The 20364-nt window shown below is 34.8% G+C and overlaps 1 protein-coding gene across 9 annotated transcripts in view; it reads left to right on the forward strand.

The window, feature by feature from the left end:
• The window catches only part of CCDC91 (coiled-coil domain containing 91), a 349643-nt gene that overhangs the window by 103099 nt on the left and 226180 nt on the right, over positions 1–20364 (forward strand). The window contains exon 1 of one of the 9 annotated variants that reach the window (XM_042992026.1): positions 18869–19057. The exons of 7 other annotated variants lie outside the window; for them this stretch is intronic. The gene's annotated coding sequence lies outside the window, so the exon portion shown is untranslated. Of the gene's footprint in view, positions 1–18868; positions 19058–20364 lie in introns of those variants that run through there. One more of the 9 variants, XM_042992025.1, reaches the window with a different exon arrangement.

Raw genomic sequence — 20364 nt, forward strand, 5'->3', positions numbered from 1 at the left:
CAAGTTGACGCATCAGAAGACAATCACATTATTCTTACTTTCTTTTGTGTGTGTCTGTGTATCTATTGTAAATTTTATGATAATCATTTAATTTCCCCTTAGTTCTGCCATTAGAAAGTAGCTTTCAGTCAGGGTATTGTTTAGGAAGTAGCTAAAGTTGTAATTAAAGAAACTATTTTAACCTAATCTGTTAATCTTATTTCTGTTATTGCAGTTTTGTAAGTTTCTCAAAACTGCTGTCTAATGCTGCTGAAAGGACATACTTTAGTTTGATTTCTACCATAGGATCCTGAATTTAATGTCAAAAATGAGATAATCTGTATGTATAGAAAGGAGTTGTAAATCTTTTAATTGAAGATAAATTTTAAGAGGTAGCAGGAGGCTTCGTAATATAATTTAAAGGTAAAAATGTATATGTAGCACAAGTAAGAGACAACTAAAACAATGAAAAATAACTATATTCAAAATATTTATAAAGAATAAAGTAAAGCCTTGCATGCTACCATTAGGTTGGTAAGTTTTTCTTACCTTTAATGGTTTTCATCATCCTGTTGATACCAAACAGTTTTTCTATTCCAAAATAAGTCTAAATAATAAGATGTAAGGAGCATTCTGGAGTAGTGATGCTATTCGTCATAGAAGCTGAAATACATGAAAGAATGCAAGTTGTAGAATCATTGATAATTTTGCTAATCTTACAAGATTATTCTGAATTGCCTATAACTCTAAAACTCCATTTTAGTTACAAAATATCATCTTTATTTTTTTATTTTTTACTTTTTATTTTTAAAAGTATTTATTTTGGGGGAGAGTGCAAGCAGGTAAGGGGCAGATAGAGGGGGACAGAGGATCTGAAGCGAACTGTGTGCTGACAGGCTGACAGCAGCGAGCCCGATTTGGGGCTCGAATTTACGAGCGGTGAGATGATGACCTGAGCCAAAGTCAGACACTCAACTGACTGAAACACCCAGGAGCCCCTCATCTTTATTTTATTGCCATTTTTGCTTTAGATTTTTAACTTTAAAATATACATGGCACATTGTTTCATGAAAATTAATGTTTATATATTGGCAACGCTATGTCTTTCTAGGGTGAAATAAGCTCTTTTTGTTGTATCCTGGCGGGGGGGAACACTTTAGAGGCACATTTGAATAATCTTTTTTACAGGTAGTCAAGCTGCATGTTATTGTTTCAATTGTTTGTTTCTTTCCAAGATTACTATTGTTAATAGATTTAAGTCTCTAGTCTCTTTAGATTCATATAATCTTATAGGTTGCCCACTGTTTTCACTTGGATGTCTCTTAGACGTTCTAAATTAACATGTCCTTCTCTAAAGATACATCTTTTGAGTTACACCTTCTGGTTCTCTGCCCCCTGGGAACATGATGAAGTGGAATGCCATCCTTGTTACCAGGCAACAGGATAAAAAATGACCCTGATAAATAAGTTATGTCTTGTCTAGGGGCTCTGTGAATGAGCTGTATGCACTTGGCTGGAAGGCATAGTTTCGGACTTTCCTGAGTATGTTAATTTTTGTAACTAAACATGTCTGTTTTGAGACCCTCATAGCAATGCCCATTAGGTTGTTTCAAGAGATTCTCACTCTTATGGAGCTTGTGGCTGACTTCCAAGCCAAAATGGGCTTCACCCTTGCCTATGAGGACCTTGTCTACTTGCACATGAGCTGGGACTTGGGTTGAGGGCAGAGGCTAAGCCTTTTTATTGCTGCTGGAACTTTCCTTGTGAAAGAAACTTTTGATATTGCTTGGATGCTATGTTTCTGTCCTATGTATTACAAATGAATCTGATGCCCCTTTATGGTCCAGTATAGTTTTAAGAGTCCAAGTGTCTAGGTGGAAATAAAAGACCCTCATGTGGGTATTACAAAGTCCAGATCTGAACTCCTCCTTTTCTGCCCTTTTTTCCATCAGCAGGCTTTTCCATTTTAATTGTTGAAAACTGCATCCTTTCATTCACTTAATCAAAATGCTGGAGTCATCCTTGATTCTTCTTTTTCCTCTTCTGCGCTATATCTGAATAATCAGGGAATCTTGTTGCCTATTCTTTCAAAATATATACAGTATTTTGTAAATTTTTAGAACTTCCACACTTATCATCCTGGTTTGGGTCACCATTATCTCTTGAGTGTTTTACTGAAAAAGCATACTAAACAGATCTTCTGCCCTTGCCCACAACAGTCTATTCTCAACATAGCTAATCCTTTAATACATAGGATCATCTCTACTAACAATTAAAGTGACTAATAGAAGTGCCCTAAAGGGTTTTGTTTTGTTTTGTTTTGGTGGTAGAAAATTTATTTCTGAGACAGGTATTTCTCTCAAAATTTTAGGGTATTTTCTAGGCACATATTTGCTGTTATATGTGGAATACTAATAAGCTTTGCTTTCTTGACAAAATTATACCACACTCATGATAGCTTTTGAGGATGCCTGATGCAAATTAGGTTTTCTGCACTCTTCTAACACTCCCTGTTTTTACCCTTTGTGATTATACCTTTTTGTACTTAATGTCTATCTATAGAAATAGCGATTATCAGTCAGTCTTTCTCCATCTCCACAAATATGGCCAAGCTTTACTTAGTTTTTTTGAATTGTGTAATCTGGGACAAAAGCACACTTTTATGCATGGTCAACAATGAGGATTAAATAAAAGTAGGTTTATTCTGAAATGATATGTTTGTTTTTTTCTCTTCTCTTCTCTTCTCTTCTCTTCTCTTCTCTTCTCTTCTCTTCTTTGCTTTGCTTTGCTTTGCTTTGCTTTGCTTTGCTTTTCTTCCTTTCTTTTGCCTGGACTTCATACTACTCCCTGTGAAATAGCAAATACTGTTTCTTCCTGTAAATAGCCTCTAATGAAGCAAAATTTTTAATCTCTGAAATATAACTCTGTTTTCATAAACTTGAAAAGTTTCATGGAATGTTCACCCAAATGGTATTATCTTATGGAGGTAGGGAAAGAACTGCTATTAGGAATCAGGAAAGGTCCATTATAATCTTAATCTGTTACTGTTTAGTAGGATAATTTAGGCAAGTCACTTGAATTTTTTTAGTTCTCATTAACTGTAAAATGTAAAATTTCTTATATATGCTGTCTTGGTTACAGGTACTAGGATGTTGTATCAACATGTGAATTTTGGCACACTTTCTTGAAAGAATCCTCAGAGATGGGCACATCTTTTTTCATTAAATTTGCCTCTGCTCAAAGTTGGGAACTGGTTCTTGCTGAGTATATATATAAATACATATATTTGTATATTAGGTTGTATATTTGTCAGTATATTGAGAGCAGATTCATTTTTCAGAGATAGACAAAGCATATTAAGCTTAAATATAGAACCAGAATGCCAATTTATTAATTTACAATGAGAAATTTCTCTGCCAGATAATGGAATATTCCATTCTCTACCTATAGGCAGAACAAATGGTAACCAGATTGTGATCAAAAGGTGTGTGGTGAACATGGAATTAGAATAAATAAATTGAATTTAATGACTTATGGTGAGAGCATGTTTCTTTCACATTATAGAAGTGGATTTGCCAAGAGGACTGGAATAACTTAAAATGTTGGCTTAAGTGTCCTTTTCCCTGGATAATACTTGGATGAACTCTGCCAGTATTTGTCTATATATCTTTCCTTTTATTTAAGTTTGTGTAGCTGATCAACCATTCTTCTATCTGGTTGCTTGTATTTTTTATTTAAATATATTGGATAAATTAATATTTTATATTTCACTCTTTTTGCCTTTGGAATGGTTCTCTTTTATTTAGGAAACTTTGCATACCTATATGATTTGATCACCTATGTGATGATTCTTCTTGATAACTTTAGTTTTTAAAGCAATTCCCCAGTCATTATATTATTTGATTGTCATAATTTTTTAAAATGTTTGTTTATTTGTTTGTTTAGAGAGGATGTGCACATGTGCGCACACATGGGGAAGGGACAGAGAGAGAGAGGGAGAGAGAATCCCAAGCAGGCTCCATGCTGTCAGTACAGAGCCTATAACGGCTCAGTCTCATGAACTGTGAGATCATGACCTGAGCCAAAATCAAGAGTCAGATATTTAACTGACTGAGCCACCCAGGTACCCCAGAGTTTTTCTTTTTCTAAACTATACCTTTCATAAACCATAAATTAAGCTTTCATCAAGTCAGTGTTAGACAATTGTGTTTTATTTTTTGTTAATTATAGATGGAAGACCATATTACAGTTAACTATCACTACTTTTGGTGAGTTAAATACTGAATATTCTAAACCTTAGACTGATATATCCCTTAAATGAACAATTCATAAGGCTTTGCACCAATTTCATGAGTTTGTAAGTATATGTTTTTTTACCATTTGTATTTCTTACTAAAATTTTCATTTTTGGGGGGTGCCTGGGTAGCTCAGTCGGTTGGGCGGCTGACTTTGGCTCAGGTCATGATCTCACGGTTTGTGGGTTCGAGCCTCATCTCGGGCTCTGTGCTGACAGATCAGAGCCTGGAGCCTGCTTCGGATTCTGTGTCTCCCTCTCTCTCTTCCCCTCCCCCAGTCACACTGTCTCTCTCTCTCTCTCTCTCTAAAAAATAAACAAACATTAAAAAATTTTTTTTTAATTTTCACTTTTTTGCTTAAGTCTTCTATGCTTATCAACAAGCATAACTTTGGTACTTAATTGGACTCTGTGACAGACATTCCTTAGGTGAAGGCATTTGCCTCTTGTTTATTTTTATTTTGAGATGTAAACCGTTTTCAGTTTATTTCAGTTTATGTTTCATTAATTTTAAGGAATATAATGACAATAGATCTTAAAATAACATTTCTTCTGCATTTGGGCATATACAATTTCTTGGAGGAAAAGCTGAGAGTTTAGGTGTCTAATAGCTGCTGTTGCTTTAAACTTGTTGGAAAGGGGGTATAAAGACATCCAGCAGAGTTAAGAAGTTTATGATAATGTAGTAGGCCCAAATTTTGCTTTAGAGAAGGCTGGTCTGCTGTTGTTGAAAACTGTTAGGACTATAACGTTTATAAAAGCTACATACATGTTTTATATACACAGTCATTAGATGCTGGCTAACTTTGATGGGAATACTTAAATATAGCACTCTATTTGGGTAGTATAGATGCTTCAGACTTAAATGTGGGCAAAATACTGCAAAACTCTAAAGTGAACAGTTTCATTTGTTTTTAAAACTTTTTTTTAATGTGTGTGTGTTTTTTGTTTTTTGTTTTTTTTTTTTTTTTTGAGAGACAGAGAGAGACAGAGCGCGAGCAGGGCAGGGGCAGAGAGAGAGGGAGACACAGAATCCGAAGCAGGCTCCAGGCCCCAAGCTGTCAGCACAGTCTGACATGTGCTTGAACCCATGAACTGCAAGCTCATGACCTAAGCTGAAATGAGACGCTTAACCCACTGAGCCACCCAGGCGCCCCGTGAACAGTTTTATTTGTATACAATGATGCTCATTCTTTGAAAACTCTGAAGTTATTATGAGACTATTTATTTCACTTTAGGAGGCTGAGTTAGCTTCTGACAAATAAGAATTTCTTTTTGTGATCTACTGTTACTTGTCAGTATGTTGCAATGAAGTTTGTTTATATTTCTGTTTTATGATTTAGGTAACAAGAAAAGAAAAATATTTTAATTTTAAGGCACATAGTGATTAAGTCAAAAGTATTAATATACATTATAAAAAGATTTAGAGCAAGAATATCATGGGCATATAGGAAGAAAATTGTGAGAATAGTAGTTCTTTTCAGAGAATAAGAGAAGAAATCTGCAATTGAAGAAAAAAGTACACATAGAATTGAAAATATCTCCACAGCTTAAAGAGAATAGAAATTGTGGCAAGCTTTACATTGAAGGCTTAATGAAAGAGAGGAAAGAAGAAGTAATTGTGACTTGCATTTTGCTAATATTCCCATACTATAACTACATTTCCTTTACCATTTGAGTAACTGGAAGGGTGGATGTGAACTTTAAACTAGTTTTGTTTTCCATTATTTTGTTTTCTGTTGGGAATAGGATATGGTTAAGAATTTTGAGAACTGCTGGTTTTACTTTATTCTTTTAATTGACATTTATAAATTATTGCATATGTGCTATTCAGGCATGTTTTTCTTTTTAGACTTTGAATAACAGAACAGTAACTTCTGTTGTTATCATTTAAATATACATTTCATTGAGAACATTAAATACTTAAGTTTTATTAAATACTTAAGTTTTTATCTCTCTTTTTTTTCTAACTTTATGCTTTTACTATTAGGTGGTCTATATTTTGATTCCTTGTCTTGTATTTCTCATTGTTTACATCCTAAATGTGCGCGCACACACATACACTTGCGTGCACGTACATACATACACAAATGGCAAAGATCTACATGATTTTAATTAAATTTTTTTTTTTAATCTTTATTTTTGAGAGAGAGAGAGAGACAGAGTGTGAGTGGGGCAGGGGCACAGAGAGAGGGAGACACAGAATCCGAAGCAGGCTCCAGGCTCTGAGCTGTTAACACAGAGCCTGACGCGGGGCTTGAACTCACAAACGGTGAGATCATGACCTGAGCTGAAGTTGAATGCCCAATCAACTGAGCCACCCAGGTGCCCCGTAATTTTTTTTTTTTAATCATTGTGGAAAGAAGGGTGTGAGCTTTGGAGTCAAACAGACGTGTATTCTGATCTAGCTGTGAGATCTTGGACATAATAAATAAACTTTGAATCTTAGTTTCTTCATTTATAAAATTGTAGTTTTGGTAAGGATCGAATTGGTTGACACACAATATTTCTTACAATGCCTGGTGCAGACTATATACTCAGTCAGAGGCAGTTCTCTCCCCTTTATTTCACTTGGCTTAACTGAAATTTGAGCTATTCTTTTTGGTCATAAAGAAAAAAACTTTTCAAATGAAAACTATGCATTGTTAACACTGAGCAGAGGTCTCAGGGTTATCTGATTCTATCCCTGTTTACCGACTTTGAGCTATTTTACATTTTATAGTTTTCTGTAAGTTATATGTAATTGATAGACATGTAAATTCTGTGATGTCTAATAGAGTTTTGATCGACTTCCTTCTCTCCTTTGGGGAAAAAAATTCATGTCCATTGCTATTCATTTCAATATTCCTTAATCATCATGAATTTGTGCTATTTTGGATTTTCCTTTGACTGATTGTAACATTTCCTTGGTTCCCTCGTTGTTGGAATAGAATAAAATCTTTCCTGTGTATTCCCTTTATATCTCTGAGTCAAATTTTACCCTGTGTTGGGACAATTACCCTTTTATGTTATATTTAAAATATTTAATATGTAAAATATTTCCAAGAAATATCTAAATAAATTCTCAAGAGTAAAATTGGTTTATTAAACACCAATTATGTGTAACACATTAGTATTTTATTTTAATTATTTGATATTTGGGATGTTCCAACAGTGATATTAACTCTGCAAACAATGGGAGGCCTTTCCATAATATTTAACCAGTTAGTACTTTAGATAAGGATTTATTTATTTATTTTCATTATTTCAATACTGATGAGATATTCTTGGGGTAAATTTTCCAAAGTAAAAGGTTGCAGATCTTTCATTGTCTTGATCGTAATGGTAACTCTGCAATTGTAGTTTGAATAAGTGAATAGGTAATAAAGGAGTCACAAAAAGAGCACAAGCAATTTTTTCCCTTAACTACCTCATCATGTTGTAATGAGTTAAAAAAATTATGTATGTATATGTTTAATTGACATATTATATTCATTTCAGGTGTACAACATAATACTTTGATATTTGTATATAAGTATACTTTGAAGATTTTGTGGGTTCAGTTCCATACCACCACAATAAAGTGAATATTGCAATAATGAGAGTCAAATGATTTTTTTGGTTTCCCAGTGCATATAAAACTTATGTTTATATTATACTTTATCTCTGTTAAGTGTGCAATAACCTTATGTCTTTAAAAAAGTACATACTTTAATTAAAAATCTTTTTTTAATGTTTATTTATTTATCTTGAGAGAGAGTGTGAGAATGTGTGCAGGAGCAAGGGAGGGACAGAGAAGGAGAGAGGGCCCCAAGCAGGCTTGAAGCTGACAGCCTCCCCCCAACTTCCATGCGGGGCTCGGTCTCACTAACCGTGAGATCATGACGTGAGCTGAAATCAGGAGTAGGATGCTTAACCAACTGAGCCACTCGGGTGCCCCAACTGAAAAATCTTTATTGCTAAAAAATGCTAACTATCATGTGAGCTTTCAGCTAGCCATATGTAACCTTTTTGCTGGTAGGGAAGGTTTTGCCTCAGTGTTCATGGCTGATGATTGATCAGGGTGGTTATTTGCTGCAGGTTGGGATGGCTGTGGCAATTTCTTAAGATAGTAAAAAAGTTTGCTACATCTATTGACTCGTCATTTCGTGAACGAATTCTTTGTAGCATATGATGCCATTTGATAGCGTTTTACCCACAGAACTTTTTTCAGAATTAGAGTCAGTCCTCTCAAACCCTTCCACAGCTTTATTAGCTAAATTGATGTAATGTGTTAAATCCTTCTTATCATTTCAACAACCTACACAGCATTTCACCAGGAGTAAATTCCATCGCAAAAAAACACTTTCTGGGGCGCCTGGGTGGCTCAGTCGGTTAAGCGTCCGACTTCAGCTCAGGTCACGATCTCACGGTCCGGAAGTTTGAGCCCCACATCGGGCTCTGGGCTGATGGCTCAGAGCCTGGAGCCTGCTTCCGATTCTGTGTCTCCCTCTCTCTCTGCCCCTTCCCCATTCATGCTCTGTCTCTCTCTGTCTCAAAAATAAATAAATGTTAAAAAAAAAAAAAAAACACTTTCTGTGCTCATCAGTAAGAAGCAACTCCTCATCTGTTACAGTTTTGTCATGAGATTGCACAAATGCGGTCACATCTTCAGGCTCCACTTCTAATTCTAGCTCTCTTCCTATTTCCACCACACCTGCAATTACTTCCTCCACTGAAATACTTAACCCCTCAAAGTCATCCATGAAGGTTAGAATCCATTTCTCCCAAACTCCTGTTCATATTGATATTTTGATCTCTGTCCATGAATTACAAGTATTGTTAATGACAACTAGAATGGTGAATCATTTCCAGAAGGTTTTCAATTAACTTTGCCCAGATCCATCAGAGGAACCACTGCTAACAGCAGCTGTAGCCTTATACAATGTATTTCTTAAATAATAAGACTTGAAAGTCAAAATTATTCCTTGATCCATGGGCTGCAGAATGGATGTTGTTGGCAGGCATGAATACAGCATGAATCTCAATTTACACGTCTATCAGAGCTCTTGGGTGACTAGGTACATTGTCAGTTAGCAGTAATATTTTGAAATGAATCTTTTTTTCTGAGTGTAGGTCTTAACAGGGGGTTCTAAATATTTAGTAAACCATGTTGTAAACAGATGTGCTGTCATCCAAGCTTTGTTGTTCCATTGATAGAATATAGGAGAGTAGATTTAGCATAATTCTTAAGGCCCTAGGGTTTTTGGAATGCTAACTGGGCATTGGTTTTAACTTAAAGTTACCAGTTGGATTAGCCACTAACAAAGAGAATCAGCCTGTCCTTTGAAGCTTTGAAGCCTGGCATGGACTTCTCTCTAGCCATGAAAGTCCTAGATGGCATCCTCTTAAAATAGAGTAGATGCTGTTGCGTGTACAATGAAAATCTGTTGTTTGATGTAACCACCTTGATTAATTATCTTAGCAAGTCTTCTGGATAATTTGTTGCAGCTTCTACATCAACACTTGCTGCTTTACCTTGCATTTTTATTTTACAGAGATGGCTCCTTTCCTGAAACCTCATGAACCGACCTCTGCTAGCTTCATACTGTTCTTCTGCAGCTTTTTCACTTCTCTCATCCTTCATAGAATTGAATAGTTAGGGCCTTGCTCTGTATTAGGCTTTGGCTTAAGGGAATGTTATGATTGGTTTGATCTTCTTTCCAGACCACTAAAACTTTTTCCATTTCGGCAACAAGGATGTTTTGCTTTCTTATCATTTGTGTGTTTGCTGGTGTAACAATTTCCGTCAAGAAAATTTTCCTTTGCATTTACAAATTGGTTAATCATTTGGTACAAGAGTCCTAGCTTTCAGCCTGTCTCAGCTTTTGACATGCTTTCCTAACTAGGCTTAATCATTTTTAACTTTCTATTTAAGGTGAGAGATGTACAACCGTTCCTTTCACTTGAACGCTTAGAGGCCATTGTGAGGTTATTAATTAGTCTGATTTCAGTATTGTTGTGTCTCAGGGAATAGGGAGGCCTGAGGAGAGGGAAAAGGATGAGAAAATGGCTGGTTGGTGAAGCAGAACAGACAACGTTTATTGATTAACTTTGCTGTCTTATATGGGCATGATTTGTGATGCTCCAAAACAATTACAGTAGTTAACATTAAGATCAGTGACCACAGATCATCATAACAAATATAATAATGACAAAGTTTAAACGTTTTGAGAATTACCAGAATGTATCACAGAGACATGCAGTGAGGAAATGCTGTTGGAAAAATGTCATTGATAGACTTGCTTGATGCAGTGTGGCCATGAACCTTAAACTTGTAAAAAATGCAGTATCAGCAAAATGGAATAACACGAACTCAATAAAATGAGGTACGCCTGAATATTGCAAAATGATCATTACAATACTTCTAGTTAACGTTCACATGTGATTACTTACTTTTTTTTACACATGAATATTTTTTAAGATCTCTTAGCAACTTTCAAATATGCAATTCAGTATTATTAACTTTAGTCACTATGCTGTACATGACATTCCTATGACTTATCTCGCCAGTATTTATTTCTTGTCTTTTTGGTAATAGCCATTCTAGTATTACTGTTCCTTCGAGGTGTGGGGTGATATGTCACTGTGGTTTTCATTTGCATTTTCCATGTGATTAGTAATGTTGAGTACCTTTCATCTACCTTTTGGGCATCTGTATATTTCCTTTGGAAAAATCTATGTCTATTTAGATTCTCTGTCCATTTTAAAACGGGATTGTTTGTTTTTTTGCTGTTGAGTTGTATGAATTCTTGATAATTTTTGGATATTACCCCTTATCAGATATATGATTTACAAATGTCTTCTCCCATTCGGTAGGTTGCTTTGTCATTTTGTTTATGTTTTTTTTTGATGTATAGAAGCTTTTAGTTTAATATAGTCTCACTTGTTTATTTTTGCTTGCCTTTGCTTTTGGTTTCTACAAGAAGTTCGTAAGGACCCAGCTTCCACAGACTGGGAAGTCAAAAACTGCCTCAACAAATCAGTTTAACATACTGCTTTAACTTAAGTTGTGATACATGTTTTTTCCTCCTCTTTGGAAATTGCTTAGAATTTGCCTATGTTGGGTCACTTTTGTGTGAGCAAGAGTTGAAAGATTACAAATCTCAGATAGTAAGTTGGCTTAAAGATATATTTATGGTTCTGAGATATTTCTCCTATAATTTTCAAAGTTATTAGAGTCATTAGATACTACTGTCTGCATTTTATTAGTTTGTTTGTTTGTTTTTTTTTTTTTTTGGTTGCTATGGCATTTTCTTCCTACTATGATAATGAAGAAGTAGTGGGGATTTAAGTAGATTATTTTTTAATTTCCCTGTTCAAAAAGCTTTATTATATGATATGAATTTGTGTTGACCATTCTAGTGATGGATTTTGAGGACTCTGTTTCTGTATGTCTCTTTTATGAATTGAAACATAATTTTGTAGTCATGTGCATAATTCAAAAAACTTCTCATTATAATTTATAGTGTATGGTGTTGCCAAACTGCTTTTAGGAACACACCATTATTCCTCAAAGAGGCAAGGAGAGGTGGAGCCTGTATTTACAGAATACTCTGGAGAGTAATTAAAAATAACTATATTGGTAGAAATTTCATGAATTTTGTAATCCCTCTTTTATTAAGAAAGTGACTGAATCTATTCGTTGTGTTGTTGTGTCTTAGCCTTTTAAAAGCTATTATATATTTCTCCTTAAGTCTTTAATCTAGATATCCTAGGTAATATCTTGACATCCATTAAATAGTAAATCAAGGGGAATTTCTCGAAGGGAACCTTCTTGGATATAAGTAACACTTTTCTAAACACTGTTTTCTGCCACTTAAAATAAAAAAACCTATCCACTTATTTTATATTTACTAACAAACCTTCATATTATTATTATTATATTTAGATAGTCCTCAGTTTTTGTATATTTTTTTTTTGTTTTCTGTAACTGAGTGATTTCCTTACATGAGTGAAGTTCAAAGTCTCAGCAGTGAGCTCTGAACCCGAAGAATGGGTTCATGCATAGACCTGATAATAAATTAGGATATCAGAGGATTTCAGGGAGATGGCAGTTTGTGTAAGGTAATCACCAGCCTCTGTGAAGTGAAAGTGTGCTGAAAAAGAGGAGCCTCGATTGGATGAAAGAATGTCTGGGGGTGCCTGGCCTGGGTAGCTCAGTCAGTTGGGCGGTCGACTGCATCTCAGGTCATGATCTTGTGGTCTGTGAGTTCAAACCCCGCATCGGGCTCTATGCTGACAGCTCAGAGCCTGGAGCCTGCTTCAGATTCAGGGTCTTCCTCTCTCTCTGCCCTGCCCCTGCTTGTGCACTCTCTCTCTCTCTCTCTCTCTTTCTCTCTCTCAAAAATAAATAAACTTAAAAAAATTAAAAAAAATAGAATGTCTGAATGAAAAAGTCCGAAATTATTTTTTAAGTTAAAAGTTGTAAAAACGATTACCATTTTGTTCACATTCTCTTTGTGAATTATTAACCATTAGCGGAGATCAACAGATTTCTTTGGGCACAGTTAAGAGTGCATGAGAGCATTTACACCTGTTTCTTGTTTAGATTTTACAAGAGTTATTATGCTTATGTAAACAAAACAGAGTTGACCACAGGCGGAATTACTGGAAAAAAATTGCATACTATTTGGAAACTTGGTCTTCCTTTGCTTATGCGGTGTTCTGACGTAGTGGGCTTTTTTTGTATTTTAGAAGAGGTCTGTTAATGAAAAATGATATGCCCGATGACTTTGCTGATTACCATTACAAAGTGAAAGATGAAGATGTGCCATTCATTGCACTTTTGATTAGCTTTATAGCTGTAATGAGTATATGCTGACCTTGTATTCTCTGTCTTAGAAAACCAAGGATTTCACATTTGAAATGAAGCAAATTGTGTCTGTACTCTTTCTTGCTTAAGATTTAAAAGCAATCAAACAAACAAAATACCCAAAGAAACAAGATTTTGTATATTTTCACTTCTTAAAAAAATTTGGCCGAGTTTTTATGCAGATGATGTTGCTGCTGGTTATACTTGATCTTATAAAGGTTTTTAACATGAAGTCTGACACTAGTCAACTTTTTAATAGACCAAAGAATACTGTAGCAGTTTGAAACTTTAACAGCTGTATTTTCTTGGCTAGGTGAGAAGATAATTATATTTTACATATTGGAATTTGTAATTTTCTAAGCAGACATATGAAATGTGTACCATCATTATTATTAAATTTTTTTAATGTTTATTTTTGAGAGAAAGAGAGTGAGACACATTGTGAGCGGGGGAGGGGCAGAGAGAGAGGGAGACACAGAATTTGAAGCAGGCCGAGACTCTGAGCCGTCAGAGCCTGATGTGGGGCTTGAACTCACGAACCATGAGATCATGACCTAAGCCAAAGTCGGATGCTTAACCGACTGAGGCACCCAGGTGCCCCCATCATTATTATTGAACAATATTTTGGTCTCTCTCTGTATATGGACAGTATTTACCAATGTGGCTTTTTTTTAGGGTAAATTACTGTCATTGGATGGTCACCTAAAATGCAGGGAAAATGTGTGAATTATAGCACAGTGAAAAACTTAGAGGCTTAACTGAACATATCTAGTTTCCACTTAGAGAGTAATGCATTTATATGTTCTCTTTCCATGGCACTACCCATTTGTTTTCTCATTTTATTTTTAAAGTAGGATGTGGATTATGACATATTCAGTAAACATTCATATTATTCAGTTAAACAAATGCCTAAAACTTCCACTAATACCTCATAAGTTGAAAGCATATGTAAATTCTAGGCATTTGAGTTTCAACTTCTTTGTCTCTGGAATAAATATTGTGATTAGCAGGATGCCACTTAGGCTTGCGCCTTCAAATCTTGTGTTTATTAGTCTGTTGCTGATTCTTGACATCTTTTCAGAAAAGCATAATTTATTTGAGTGAACTAATTCATCCCTATTTATCTTTAGTTTGAATTAGAGTTTCTTCCTATCTTACTTACCCAGAGCAAGTTTTGATCAGTGGGATAACATAGCTCATGAGGGTACTACAACCAGGAAGGGCACTGAAACAAGAAGTCTTCAGAATTAAGTTTTTAGGTATATGTACTTATTTTTTTCTGGGTTATATTTGAAAATTACACTCATGAATCTGCCATTTAATTTAAGAACTAGAATATTACCAATTCTAGTACTCTTCTGTCCTTTCCCTATGCCTTCCTCCAAAGGGAACTGCTGTCTTAAATTTTGTGTTATGTTTTCCTTACTTTTGTAAATATATTGTTTATTGTATATGTATGTGTATCTCTAAAGAGTTTTGTTTGTTTATGTGCCTTATAAAAATAGGTCAATACTGTGTAAACTCCCTATGATTTACATTTTTCCACCCAAATTTATGTTTCTAAGACTCCTCCGTGTTGTTGCATATACCTATAGTTTCCTTATGTTCACTGATGTAAAAACTCTAATGTATGATTATGCCACAGCTGACTTAGCTGTTCAACTGTCAGTAGGTATTTTGGCTGTTCTCACTTATTTGCTATTATGAAGAGTATTGCTGGGGGGTATTCCGATACTTGTTTTCCATGATATCAAGTCTTTATTTAGCAGTTCTGCACAGGCAAGACTTTTGTTTAGACTAGGTAGTTTTTGCCCTTATGAGCAATTCTTCAGATCTCTTATTTTCTATTGTATAATTTCTCTTTTTGCTCTTTCCTGTTTTTATTTTGACTTACAGAAAAGCAGTAAGAAATGAAGAAAAGATTCCCGTATACCCTTCATCAATTTTCTTTAGATATTAACATATTACCATTTTTGCTTTATTTTTATTCTTTTTCTTCCTTCCTTCTCAATCTCTTATTTTTTCTTCCTCTTCTCAATATTTAGCATTGTTTTTGTTCTTATGCCGAGGACATATAGTCAAAATACCATGTCCCAAATTAATTTGGGTTAGTTCTTGACCTCCACCCCTCCCCCTCCCACACTTTGTGGTGTGATAAGATTATTCATTTGAAATATGGTTTAGTTCATTTATTACTCTTTGTATTTTATTTTAGGATTCAATCCCTTTATTCCCCTGCTTGTTGATTTTAGTGTTATTTTACTATGTTTACTAGTGAAACATTAACATGGTTTCAAAAGTCAGAACCATATTAAAAAAGCACACTGATACACAAGGTATTTCCACCATCCCTTTCTTCTGTTTTTCCACTTCATATCACCTGTCTCGCACCCAGCAGTCTCATTACTTTTGGCTTTATTCTCTTCCCTGTGTTTCTTTTATGACAAATGAGTAGGTGCAAGCGTCTGCATCTTTTCATGTATTTAAGGACTGTTTGTGTATTTTCTTTTTGGTGACTTGTCTGTTCACATTTTTGCCCAGTATTCTATAGGCCGTTTTTTTTCCTAATTTTTTTCCTCTTAAGTTTTAAGTGTTTTTAATATATATTAGGAATATTATTCCTTATCTGTGATACATATTATGCATCTTTTTGTTTATTAGCTTTTAAAAATTTGATTGAAGTTAAGTTTTGATACCTACAAAGTTTTTATATATTTATTCTCTAGTCACATTTGTTAATTTTTTCTTTGATTGTATCTGGAATTAAGTTCTAGTTAAAAAGCCCATTAGTACATGCAAGGTAAAGAGGAACTCACTCATATTTCTCTTAATACTTATATGGTCTCAATTTTTAAATATTTGGAGTTCTGATCAACTTAGAGTTTACTTTTTTGTCTATAGTGTGAAGTATAAGTCTAATTTTATCTTTTCCCAATGGCTAATCAGTTGTCCCTGCACTGTCTATCTTTGCCTTAGTGATTTGAAATGCCATTTTTATCACGTATCTAAGTTTTACACATACATGGGTCTATTTCTGGACTTTCTGGTGTATTCTTTTGGTCTGTTTATTGCAGCACCAAAACAACACACTGTTTTATTTATAAGGGGTTTATCGTATGTGTTAATATAATTTAAAATACAGTGTGTCTTAAGGTCTGTACTATGTTTTAGTATAGTTTAATTTGGTATATTATAATGAGGGGGTAGTATCTTCCTTACACTTTTGCATGTTTAGTATTTTCCTGCCCATTTTTGCATTTTTACTTTTCTATGTGACCTTTAATGTCCATTTGTCTAGCTCATTTATAAAAAAGCCCATTGATGCTTTTATTGGAATTATATTAGGACTGTTAATTAACTAAGGGAGAATTGACATCTTTGTAATGTTTAGTTGCCCTATCCAGTTCTAGGAGGTCTTTTCCTTTTTTCAGGTCTACCTTTGAGTCTTTCAGAAGTGTTTTAAAATTTTCCTCAGATTTCATGTTAAATTTGTAACTACTTTATCTTCTTTGTTGTTATGGAAGATAGTATTCTTTACCATTATATACTCTAAATAGTTATTGTTTTTACAGGTGATTGCTATTTCTGTTTAAGTTTATATCCTGCTACTTTATTGAGTGTGTATTGTTTTAGTTAGTAGGAACATGAAATAGTTTTTTTCCTTTTCCTATTTTTATACTTATGTTGAATTTGTCTTTTTTGTCTGCATTGGCCTGTCCCTTTAGAGGAATGTTCCATGGTGTGGAGGTAGTAGTCATCCTTGTTTTGTTCCTGTTCATTTAGGAAACAACTTTGTTTTTTTTTCCATTAATTAACATGCTGATTTTAGGATTAAGGTCTGTATCATGTTAAGAAAGTGTTCATCAGTTCCTATTTTCTTGAGTGTTTTTAACAGATACGGGTATTCAGTTTTATCAGAAGCATTTTCAGAGTCTTGGCAATAATCATGTCATTTTTATGTTCAAATCTGTTAATATGGAGTATTTTGTTAATGAATTCCTTAATAGTGAACCAGCCTTGCATTACTGGAATGAATCTAACTTGTTCATTGCATATCATTTTCTCGATATGGTATTGGATTCTTTTTACTAATATTTTACTTATAACTTTACCTCATTGTAAGTGATACTCTAAAAATCTCTATTCTTTTTTTGTACTGTCTTTATCAAGCTTAGCTTTCAATGTTGCATTAATGTTACATAACGCTAATGACATTTTCCTTTATTTTCAACGTTCAGTAACAATTTTAGAGCATTAGGATTATTCATTTTTTGAATTTTGGATAGAAATTTTCTTGAAGTGCTTTATCAGTGGGGTTGTTGCCTGATAGCTTTATTTTTTTTCCAAAACAAGTTGATCTATTTTTAAGTGGTTTTTTTTTTTCAAGCTCTAATCAGAACAACTTTTATAAGCTACATTTTTGTGGAGAATTGATCATTTTATTTAAGTTTTCAAATTAATTTACTTAGAAGCCTGCAGAGGAGTTTAGTATTAAAAAAATTCTTCTGCTTTAATTATTTCCCCTTGTCATTTAATTTGTATATTTGTACCTTCCCCCTTTTATTTTTTTAAATTTTTTTAAATGTTTATTTTTGAGAGAAAGAGAGCATGCAAGAGAGAGCGGGATGGGGCAGAGAGAGAGGGAGACAGAGGATCCAAAGTGGGCTCTGCGCTGATAGCAGCAAGCCTGATGTGGGGCTCGAACTCACAAACTGAGATTGTGACCTGAGCTGAAGTCCAGCGCTTAACCGACTGAGCCACCTAGACACCCACCCCTCTCTCTTTTATTTTGAATAAGTTAACTACTGTTTTTTTTTTTTTTTTTTTTATAAATTCGGGGATTTTGTTAATAAGATTTACTTTCTTAGTCTACTTCAGTATCTGTATTATCTTTATTTTCTTTATTATGCTTTTTGAATTTTCTTTCTATTTTAGTTTGTGAGCTAGGCATTTAATTCGTTAAATTTTTTTAATTGATTAAAGTGTTCAATACTTAGATTTTTTCCTAATCATTGCTTTAAATGTATTCCATAGATTATATATAATGTTTTGATTAAAATTATTTCTTAGAAATTCTGTCATATGTTGATAGTGGGATATTTAAATTGTATTATGGTTGGGTGGTAATGGAGCAGGTGAAAAGAATCCTGGATAATCTTGTTTTGAATGTTGACAAATGATAATTTCAATGACAGCTGCCATATACTGAATATTTACCATGTACCTGTCCGGTACAATGAAGTGATTTATATACATCATCTAATTTAAACTGTATAGCTTTGTTTTGAGCTACATATTATTTCCCCATTTTCAGATGAAGAAATTATGACTTAGATGGGTTTATGTAATTTGCCCAAGGCTGTGTAATGAGTAAATTGTTACTGTTTAAATTTATTTATTTTTTATTTATTCCATTTATTTTTTTATTCCATTTTGTTATTTCCATTTATTTTTTATTTATTATTATTTTTTTAAGTTTATTTATTTTGAGAGAGAGAGAGGACACAAGTAGGGTAGGGGCAGAGAGAGAGGGAGAGAGAGAATCCCAAGCAGGTTTGGCGCTGTCAGTGTAGAGCCCAATGCAAAGATTGAACTCATGAACCGTGAGATTATGACCTGAGCTGAAACCAAGTGTTAGATGCCTCACTGACTGAGCCACCCAGGGGCCCCAAATTTGAATCCATTTTTGACTCCACAGCTGTGGCTTTTACTTAGGTAGTATATTGTGAGGTCACAGAGGTATCAAACAGTATGGCATAATTAGAACTGTTAGTAGCACAGTGTGACTGGAGTGAGGTTGGCACTTAATGGTATCATTTCTGGCTTGGGCAAGTAGTTCTTTGAGGTGCTGTTAACTAAGATGGAAAGCATGAAGCAAAGCAGGTTTCTATAAGATGATGGGTAAGTGTGACATACTACTAAGCAGCTAAATGGAACTGTCTGGTAGTTGGGTAAGTATATGGGACTGGAGGGCTATAGGTGGTGTGTGCTGAGACATATGAATTTAGATATTATTAGCTTGTAGGTCATTATCTAAATAATAGGTTTTGAAAGTGGTAATAATAATGTGGACATTGGGAAGATCAGAGGGTGTAGGGAAGAGTGAAACTTAAGATTGAATGGAGAGGGGCACCTGGGTGGCTCAGTCGGTTGAGCGACTGACTTCGGCTCAGGTCATGATCTCATGGTTTGTGAGTTCAAGCCCCGCGTTGGGCTGTGCTGACAGCTCAGAGACTGGAGCCTGCTAAGGATTCTAGGTCTCCCCCTCTCTCTGCCTCTCCCCCACTCATGCTCTGTCTCTCTCTGTCTCAAAAATAAACATTAAAAAAATTAAAAAAAAAAGATTGAATGGAGAAAGAGCCTGAAAAGGAAACAAGAACAAAATAGTCAAACTGTTCAGAGGAAATATAGGAGATGGTGGTATTGCAGGTGCCAAGGGAGGAAGTTCAGAAACAGGGAGGATCATGATAGCAAGTGCTCTGGAGAACTAAAGAAAGATCAAGTAAGAAGTGTTCATTTAACTTAATAGTAACTGAAAGGAAAATTATTATCTTAAATGATGGATCCAGTGGAGTCATGAGGGTTGGGGGAGGAAGAAAAAAAAATGGAGCAAATCATTTGGAGACAAGAAGTTTGGTTCTAAAGGGAAAGTGTGATAGGGTGGCGGTAGCTAGGGGAAAGTGTGAGGTTGAGGGTTCCTCCCTGCCCCTCTTCCTACTTTTCTCCCTCAGCCTCTCCCTTCCTCTTCCCCTTACGTATCTCTTTCCTTTCTTTTCCTTCTCCTCTCCCTCCCTTTATTCTACCCACTTTTCCTTCATGTTTTTCCTAATATGATATACTTGAACATATGTTACAGAGTGAGAATTTGACTTGGGACAATTTGGCGTCTTAGATTATGGCTATAAATATGAGTGACATAAAGAGATTTTAAAATGTTCAAGTATTAGATCAGAATGATATTTTGAGAGTTTCTTGAACCCAGGGGGCTCCTGGGTGGCTCTGTCGATTAAGAGTCCAACTCTTCGTTTCGTCCCAGGTCATGATCCCACAGTTTCGTGAGTTGGAGCCCTGTGTTGGGCTTTGCGCTGGCAGCATGGAGCCTATTTGGGATTCAGTCTGTCTGTCTGTCTGTCTCTGTCTCTCTCTCTCTCTCTCTGTCCCTCCCCACTCCCCAACTGGTGCTTTCTCTGTCTTTCTCAAAATAAACTAAAAAAAAAAAAAAAAAGACAAATTCCTTAAGTCTCCCCTTAAAAAAAAA

This window comes from Panthera tigris, chromosome B4 (genome assembly GCF_018350195.1).
Source record: "Panthera tigris isolate Pti1 chromosome B4, P.tigris_Pti1_mat1.1, whole genome shotgun sequence".
NCBI classification, from domain to species: domain Eukaryota; kingdom Metazoa; phylum Chordata; class Mammalia; order Carnivora; family Felidae; genus Panthera; species Panthera tigris.